A 9,308-nucleotide genomic window follows, 5' to 3' on the forward strand; every position below is an offset into this window, starting at 1 on the left:
ACTTATTTTCCAAGAAATTCAATGCATTAACTTCGTTGAATCGAATCTGTATCTGAAGAGAAAAAGACAAGACATGGGGCCCTCCGAGTCCGAGTCGCAACATGTTATCACATTTGTGTTTAGTCATTATTATTATATATACACAACATCAAACTATATACTTGTACAGGATAATTATAGTAGGGAGGTTCCTTTAAGCTCTAATGGTGGTGGAACTCAGTATTTTTTATCTGTGAATTATTTTCGGAGTGATTTTTTTACAGTTCTGAAAACTAAGGTCAAACATCTTGTTGTATGCATGATTACTTTTTTTTATACGCGTGGAAAACAACATGTTTGAACCTAATTTTTGGTACTACAAATTATTCCAAATTTTTTGAAAATTTATAAGATACTCTAAACAACTACAATATACACAGTCATAAAAAAATTGTGCCAAAAACTGTTTATAAATCAAAAACACTGAAAAGCCACACCAATAAAATTTAAAATGAAACTCCTATATGAGAATTATCCTGTTTATACATGCCCTTTCAAGTTTCAAGCATTCCAAAATATTTAATCTATAGTGAATCAATCTAAATTGTTAAATTTTGAAACACTAAATATATATATATATTCAAAAGCGAATGTATCACATATTGATTGGAAAAAGCAATGTGTTAGGATTAATTCCATTCAAAAAGTTATTATGGCAATTATCCATGATGTGATTTTAATTAGAAATAAAAGAAGTTAAAGACAAGATAACTAGAAAAAAGCAAAAAAATAAAAAATAAAAAAGAAGAGAAGAAGAAGATAAACTAATATGTTAATTAGTTGGCTCATATTAAGATGGATTGATGGGATGACACCTATGAAAATGAAACCTAATAAGTGGGGAACATAACTGAATGAAACATAAATGAAGAAGAATAATGATGAAAGATGATTAAAAGGTGAACTAGTTGGAATAAAAATATGGATTTTTGTTTTGGATAATGACAAATTAAATAAGCAGTGTTGGGCCAGGGTTAAAATCTTACACTTGGGCACCAAGTCTCAAAAGAACTCACGAGGAGTTTCTAGAATTCACTAAAATATCACGAATACAAATTCAAATATAATGAAAGAATAATTGTGACTTTTTAAAAAAAAAAATTGTGATTTGTTGAATTTTTTTGTGATAATTTAGTACATATTCTGTATTTTCAATCATATATACTAAGCTGCATCATTATAAATTTTAATAACTAGCATATATGAGCATGTATACTGTTGTAATATTTTATATGGACCGACATAATTATACGTTGCTCACGTAGTGTCGTGATTAGCATGTAAAGATAAACATATAATCGGTATTGCATGCTATTACCATCGGGCCATAATGGGATGGACATAATATACTAACACGCTCGGGGCCCATGGACACACTCTCAATGTCTTTAGGCCAGCCTATTGGGCTAGGACAACTAATTCTCTCATTGGGTTTCTAGGCCCAATAAGCCCATTATGTTTTATAAAAGGGGTTACACCTTTATTATGTGTGTGTGGACAATAGGAGTTTAGAGGAAAATGAGAGAAAGAGAGTAGTGTTCATCTACACCCCAAGCACGTCTTTGATCTTTGATCTTTGATATGTAGGTGGGTGAAATGTGATGAGCATAATCATGGAGAATGATGGTTCATAAACTTGATCACAAATGTATGTAAAACTTCTTTTCTTATTATGTTTGATGCCTTAAATAAGATGATTTCATTGTGCAATATTGAGCATGAATATGTTTGATCAATTCTTGATTATTGTTTGATGCTCAATTAATTTCAACAATTGGTATCAGAGACAAGTTATTTGATTTTAAGGCTCATGAATACTTTATCAAAATTTTGAATGCATTTTCAGATTTTTTTTGGAATTTTATGACGGTTGATTATCCAAAATTCGAAATATATGATTTTAACCAAAATAAATGATGGATTAAGTCTATGTATCAAATATATAATTTGTGGGTGGTGTTTTTTATGGTTATTGGACTTATATTTGGCCATTTTTGGAGTGGTTTTCAAGCTTTTTTTTAGCTGAAAATAGATTTGAATAAAATCAGTTTTCAAGTAGTGTTTTGGCCAAATAATTATTATGGTTCAAAAGACAACGAAATTTGGAGCAAAACCCCTCAAACGGCATAAAAAACGGAGTACCGGAGGTCAAAATCCGACTTGGTCGGAATCTGGGTCCGAAACGGGTCAAGTTCGACCCATCAGGAGGTTGAAGACGATAAAAAACGACGTGTCTTTTTTCAGGCTCATTGTCATTTTTCAGTTTTTATGTCGTTTTCTAGAGGGTATCGTTATTTGGACTTCATGTCGTTTTTGGAGATTGTTGTTGTTTTTATCATTTTTTGTCGTTTTTGGGCTTCAGCAAAAAAAAAAGAAAAAAAAAGCCAGGTGCGTGTAGGGTCCAGTTTTGGACTATTTTTCACCATTTAGTTCTAATTTTGTTTTCCCACTTAATTGTGTGATTATATTTTGGGTTTGGTCAATATTAACAATTAATTGACACATAATCACATAATTAAATTAAATTAAAATTATTATCTCACAATTGATCTTATATAATTTATTTGTAAACATGATTATATTTATTTGAAATTTATGTCTTATGTTTTGTTTTAAAATACTTGGCATTATGTGCAAATATGATTATGTTGTTGTGACGTTAAATGAGTGCTTATGTACTCACCTATCGTGAGTTTAAGCATGTCAATTTGTCATTCATAATAATTGTGAGATTAATACAATTTGAATGTTTATGTGCTTGCCTATCGTGAGTCTAAACATGTCAAATTATGGAGTTTAAAATTATAATCTCACATAAGACCCAATAATCGAGCAATATGTTATACCAAATTTTGTACATATGCCTTATAATTTGTTTTTGAGGATTCATGATTATGAATGAATTATTGTTGGCATATATTTGGTTTATTTACAGAATTATTACCTATTTGATTTATGCTCCTTTTTTTTAATTGATTCTTTGACATTTATGGATGCTTAGTTGGGATTATTTGATGATTATGAGATTATAATATATGACGAACATGTAATTGAATGTTCTATGGATATTCATATCGTGATTGTGATTATCGTCACATTTGTTCTAATCACAATAAATACTAAGATCCATACATGCAATTTAGTCACCCTGTCAATGATTTTATTGTTGGGTAGGATGCTTAGATGGTGAAAGAAACACATTGGATGTCATGAACCGCACAATCTTTTCTACCCTATCGGTAGTGGATTAATGAATTTGGTTGTGACATGTGAAGTGGTTATCCTTACCTGCGTAAGAGTCATATGTTTTGTTAGAACGACTCTAGCATGACATGATCGTTTATGTTGATAGAATTTGGAAAACTGAGAAAACGAGCAAATAGCGCGATCCTTGTTTTCACATGCATAGTGGCACTGCTCATTGATATTTTCTCTTAGCTTCAAACAATCCTAAAATCTCTACCGTTTAGTTATCAGATGAGACAATAATATGTTTTGACATAACAATATCTCATTGTAAAGATGGACTAGGCCTAAAATTAATAAATCTTGAAGTCGCATTGTTTAAATAGATGTCAAGTTACTCCATGATCAGTGGGAGATTGAGAATATTGAGATGGGTGTTAGTTGGCTGTAGTGAGGTATATATGTGTTAATCGATCCTTCTATGACAACTTTATGAGGATGAGATCGCTTAGGAATCTCTTAAGGTATTGAAGTGAAACTTTCACGTGTATTGATAATGATGAGAAATCAATTTTGAGATTGTTCCATACATGATTGTTGAAGGCAACCTCGAGTGTTCTCATGTATACGCATTCCCTATTGTGATATTCATCATGGGCATGCTGGATTGGTAATTGAATAGTCATCCTTATGGTATCAAGGATGTCTTTGCAATCGACAAATCAACATTATGACGCTCAATAGTTGGTTTTAGTGATATCGATTGAACAGGCTGCATGGATGTCAAAATCCTTTATAATGGTAGGAGAAGCTATTTTGTGATTAAGTGTCTAATCAAATAAACACCTACAATTTCCTCTCTCATACATGCAGGTATAATGGTAAAAGGAGTTATTTTGTAATTAGGTGTTAGGTGGACACTGCATCCTCATTCATAGATGTAGAGTGAGTGACGTGTTATGAGGACATGGTTTATACAATACAACTGTGATATTTCGTTTCAGTGTCAAGAGTAGTTTACTCTATTGTGAATTTACTGAACTTATGTGATAAATGTCGCAGTCATATCTTTCTCTCGGAACTTGCGAAGTCTTGTTACTCCATTAATGAAGATGACGTTCCATTTGTAGTGAGAAAGTTGTGGAGTCCTTTATTTGCATCATGACACGCATTTATAGATAACATTTCAATAACTACACTGGCAAGGCTTACCTAACCGTGTGTACTGAGAACATACTTCTTATGTGGATTGTTAGGTGCCAAAGATGTATTTAATCAGTGAGAGTTACCGTTTTCATATATGATAGACATGTTAAGGATTGTTATTTATTGTTGAATACATGCATATTGTGGATCACTCTTTGGCATTATGAGTGCACACTCGTTTGGTAATGATATAATGATGCGAGCCAATGGCTTAGTCTAGATATCATGTTTGGGTGGATCCATATTGGGAGTTATCGCCATGCTTTATGAATATCCAATGTCTCGTTATGTATCATATTTGTATCCTATCGATATGATATGATGCATAATTGGTTTTATAGACATTTGTGGTTCTTGAGATTCTTGTGTATAAACATTATTGTTCAGTGAACACTTGTTGGTTTAATTATGTAGTCAAAGTGGGAGAATGTTAGAATATTTTATATGGACTGACATAATTATACGTTGCTCACGTAGTGTCGTGATTAGCATGTAAGGATAAACATATAATCGGTATTGCATGCTATTACCATCAGGCCATAATGGGATGGACATAATATATTGACACGCTCGGGGCCCATGGACACGCTCTCAACGTCTTTAGGCCAGCCCATTGGGCCAAGGAAACTAATCCTCTCATTGGGTATCTAGGCCCAATAAGCCCATTATAGTTTATAAAAGGGGTTACACCCTTTTATTAAGTGTGTGGACAATGGGAGTTTAGAGGAAAAGGAGAGAAAGAGAGTAGTGTTCATCTACACCCCAAGCACGCCTTTGATCTTTGATGTGTAGATGGGTGAAAACAGTGCACCTGATGCCACGTGTCAAAACATGTATGAGCATGATACAACGTCCTATGAAAGTGTTGGTTTTCTTACCAACACCAATCTCAAACTTCATGCACACAAACACAAGCAACTGTGCAGTAATCTCAAGAACAAATTCACTTAAACTAAATCAAACAATAAGTAAAAGGCAACACCAAAATAGAAGTTCAACTCTCCAATGAAGAAAGTCTAATCCTCTTTCTTGAACTCCTTAGAATTGAATTCAGTTCTTGCACTATCAATCTCGAAAGCCCTAAGTTAAAACACTGAGGCAACTTAGAATTAAGTCCCTCGAATACAACTCTGTACAACACAGAGTAATACAACAATGGTTCTGTCTTTATATCAAATTCTCTCGATTTCTCTCTCTTTCCTTCTGTCTTACAATGATCCCATTTGTCTTACCCTTGCAACAAAGATAAGAGCCTTAAATAAAGGCAAGCCAACTTGAACCAACCGAAATAACAGACTTGTCATAACACGTGCAAGAAAGAACAGTAACTCAACTAACTTAACTGACTAGCTCCAAGACTTGTCATGTGCAAGAACACGTGGCAAGAGTTAAGTGTGAACTGATCCAACGAATTCCACCTCAGATCATACTTAACTCGTGAACATAATTCAATTTAGATGCCACAAGAGTTCACGATCCCTTTCTGATATCCTTAAACAATGCCAATTCTCAATAGAGATTTGCATTAGTTGAACTTGTTCATCGGAAGCTCCTTAATTTACATATGAGAAGGGTTGTCATCAGTAGAGATGATTGACCTAAAACATGTATGTTTTAAATATTTATAAATCGCAAGCGCACGAATCGTTCATATAGAATAGTGATCGTGTAAGCAAGGATGTCGAACCAAATGAGTTGTCTAAAATTGAAATTAAAACTATTTTAAACCAAAATTAATAAATTCTAACCTAGTTCCAAAGATTAATGAGAATTTGTGACAATAAAATCTAATAAGAGACAATAATAAAGAAATTTAAGGCAATAAATAAAAATAAATTAATATTAGAAATCAAGATGGTAAAATAAGATTATTAAGGATTAGAATCCACAAAATATAAGTTCAATAATATTTATAAGTACATTAATTCCCAAGTCTTAGTGATAGTTAAAATAAATCAAACTATCATTTTCCAAATAGATTTATAATTATAAGTACAAATTACTTATAAAAAGATAGGATTTTTCTTCACTTTTTAAAATTATAATTTCAAAGCATTTAGTGTAAATCAATCTAATGATATAACAAATAAATCAATGAACATTATTTATAAGGCAAAACATAATATTTTTGTTCTAAGCATGGATGTGTACAATTTAATGACACATTTTACACAAATGATATTATGTTTTTGCACTAATGAAGAACAAATTGTAAATATGTGCTAACAATCCAAAATACATGATAATTAAGATGAAAAAAGATATTTGAAGAAGAAAATTCCATAAACTTTGTTGCACAAAATGGGAAATCAACATACAAAATAAATACTATCTAGTTACATATTGTTTCATCATCACCTTAATAATCTTAAAAAATTAGAAACTCATAACTAAAATAGCAAATACAAACTAAAAATTACAAACATAAATAGGAAAATTTGGAGGAGAAACCTCCAAATTTTTCCTCTAAAAACTCATAGGAAAAATGACCAAAAAGAAGAAAAAGATGAAGAGAATTGAGAGGTTTTGAAAGTGTAGAACTTATGGTATGGTAACTTCTTCCAAAATATGCCACCCAAATGGTCTTGAAAATTCCCTATTTATAGCCAAAATGAGAATATTAAAATAATCAATTTAAATTAATTAAATTAATAATAATATGACAAATATGGGTAAATTATAGGGTGTAATAATGATGTTTTGGGGTAAAATGTGTATAAAAGTTGGGTAAAAAGTTGGTATTTTTGGCAAAGGGGACAAGTAGATAAAATGTATTTGTTGGGCTAAAAAAATGGGGAAAAGGCAGCTGTTGGGTGGCTGGGCCAGGTGCATGCGGGCTGGTGCCAGGCGTGGCTGGAAGCAGCAGCTGGAGGTGGCATTGGGCCTTGCTTGCTGTTGGACCGAAGCTGCTGGTGGAGGCTTGTGGAGTGCTGGCTGAATGGAGATGAAGGAATGCAGCAGGCGGCTGGGAAATGGCTGGGCTAGGCGCGGGTTGGGCCTGGCAGGGGAGAAACCGTGGGCTGGTTGGCAAAAATGGTGGGCCGGCTGGGTGAATTGGGCCACACGGGCTGGCTGGGAAGTGTGCTTCGGAATGTAGTAGACGGCTGGCATGGAGAAGCTTCTTTGGCTGGGCATGATGGGCTGCTGAAGAGTGGCAGGTGGGCTGGGCCGAATGGAGGACCTGGGCTTCATTTTCCTCCATTTTCTTTCTTCACAAATACTACTTTTGATTTCCTTACTTTTTCCAAAAATACAACATAATTCCTACAACATAAAAATAAATTAAATCACAATCAAATATTTTCAATTATAAATAAAACATATTAATTATTTAAAAATATTTATTATAACTTAATTTAATGTAGCATTTAAGTTCAAAAGAATTATATTTTTAACTTCTAACTTAACAATATTAATTATAAATAATTAAACTACAACATATTATAATAAAATATCTATAAAAACATATAAAAATCTAGAAAATTACAATAAGACTAATAAATACAAAATTACTTAAAAACTTAATAAATTACTTAAAAACTCAATAATTAAGCAACAATTAACACATAAAAAGTGGTAAAATAACTCTATTTTGTAGAGTTATCAAGAAACTTTATCAATTTTCACGAGCCCTTGAGTCACCTTTTCCCTTATAAAGATGTACTTGATGTTAGGGGTGTTCGTGGTGCGGATGGTGTGATTTTTTGCCAATTTATTGGACCACACCGCATATGCGGTTTGAACATTTTTTCAAACCGCAACTTACACCGCATAGACCTCAAACTGCATCGCAAAAATATAGTGCGGGTGCAGTACAGTGTGGGCAGCTTATATCTATCAACATATAATTTAACAATTAAATTTATAATTAATAAAGATTCATAATAAAACTTATAACCAAAGATTGTTTAACAAAACAATAATTATACAACAAACTAATATGCTTTTAGCAAATCAATAAAAAAACAACAAACTAATAACAAAGAAAAAAAAAATGTGATATAGAAGTATATTAAGGAGGAATATGTTTAGGTTGAAGTAAAATATGTGTTAGCATCTTGTGAAGCATAATAATTTTTTAGATATTGTGTATATTATAATATATATAAGTACATGTGTGCATTAAGAATGTAGTAAAATTGAAAAAAAATATAAAAAAAATCAATATATTTAACGGTGTGGTGCGGTACAGTTTGAACCGCATTTATTAAATTAAAAACCACAAACTGCTACGCATTGCGCGGTTTGGCAAAAATGCCAATTGCAACCACACCGTAAAGGGTTCCAAATCGCAAATTGTAGTGCGGTTTGGTGCGGTGTGGGTGGTTTGATGAACACCCCTACTTAATGTCTATGCGTTTGGATCTGTCATGGTACATAGGGTTTTGGCATCAGTGAATGACACTTTGGCTATCCATGTTAATGAAAATAATGCCATTAAATAACCTTAGTTCTTTTAGGATCACTTGGATCCGAAGACACTCTTTTATAGCTTCAGTAGCAGCCATAAACTCAACTTTAATTGTGGATAAAGCAACCACATATTAAAGTTGAGATTTCAAACTTACATAGTTTCCACAAATTAAGAGTTGGAAAGTTGAAGTTGATTTTCTAGAGTCCTTGTCCCCAGCATAGTTCGAGTCACTGAACACTTTAATAGTGACATTTCCACTGCTTTATTTGTAAACCAAACCCTCATTTTTCGTGCCAATTAAGTATCTCAGCAGCCATTTCATTGCTAACCAATGCTCATTCCCTGGATTAGCCATGTACCTGCTCAAACAACTAATATTATGAGCTAGATCAGGCCTTATACACACCATCATGTACATGATCGAACCAACAATAGTGGCATAAGGAATTTTCTCTATTTCTTT

Source organism: Humulus lupulus, chromosome 8, assembly GCF_963169125.1.
Source record: "Humulus lupulus chromosome 8, drHumLupu1.1, whole genome shotgun sequence".
NCBI classification, from domain to species: domain Eukaryota; kingdom Viridiplantae; phylum Streptophyta; class Magnoliopsida; order Rosales; family Cannabaceae; genus Humulus; species Humulus lupulus.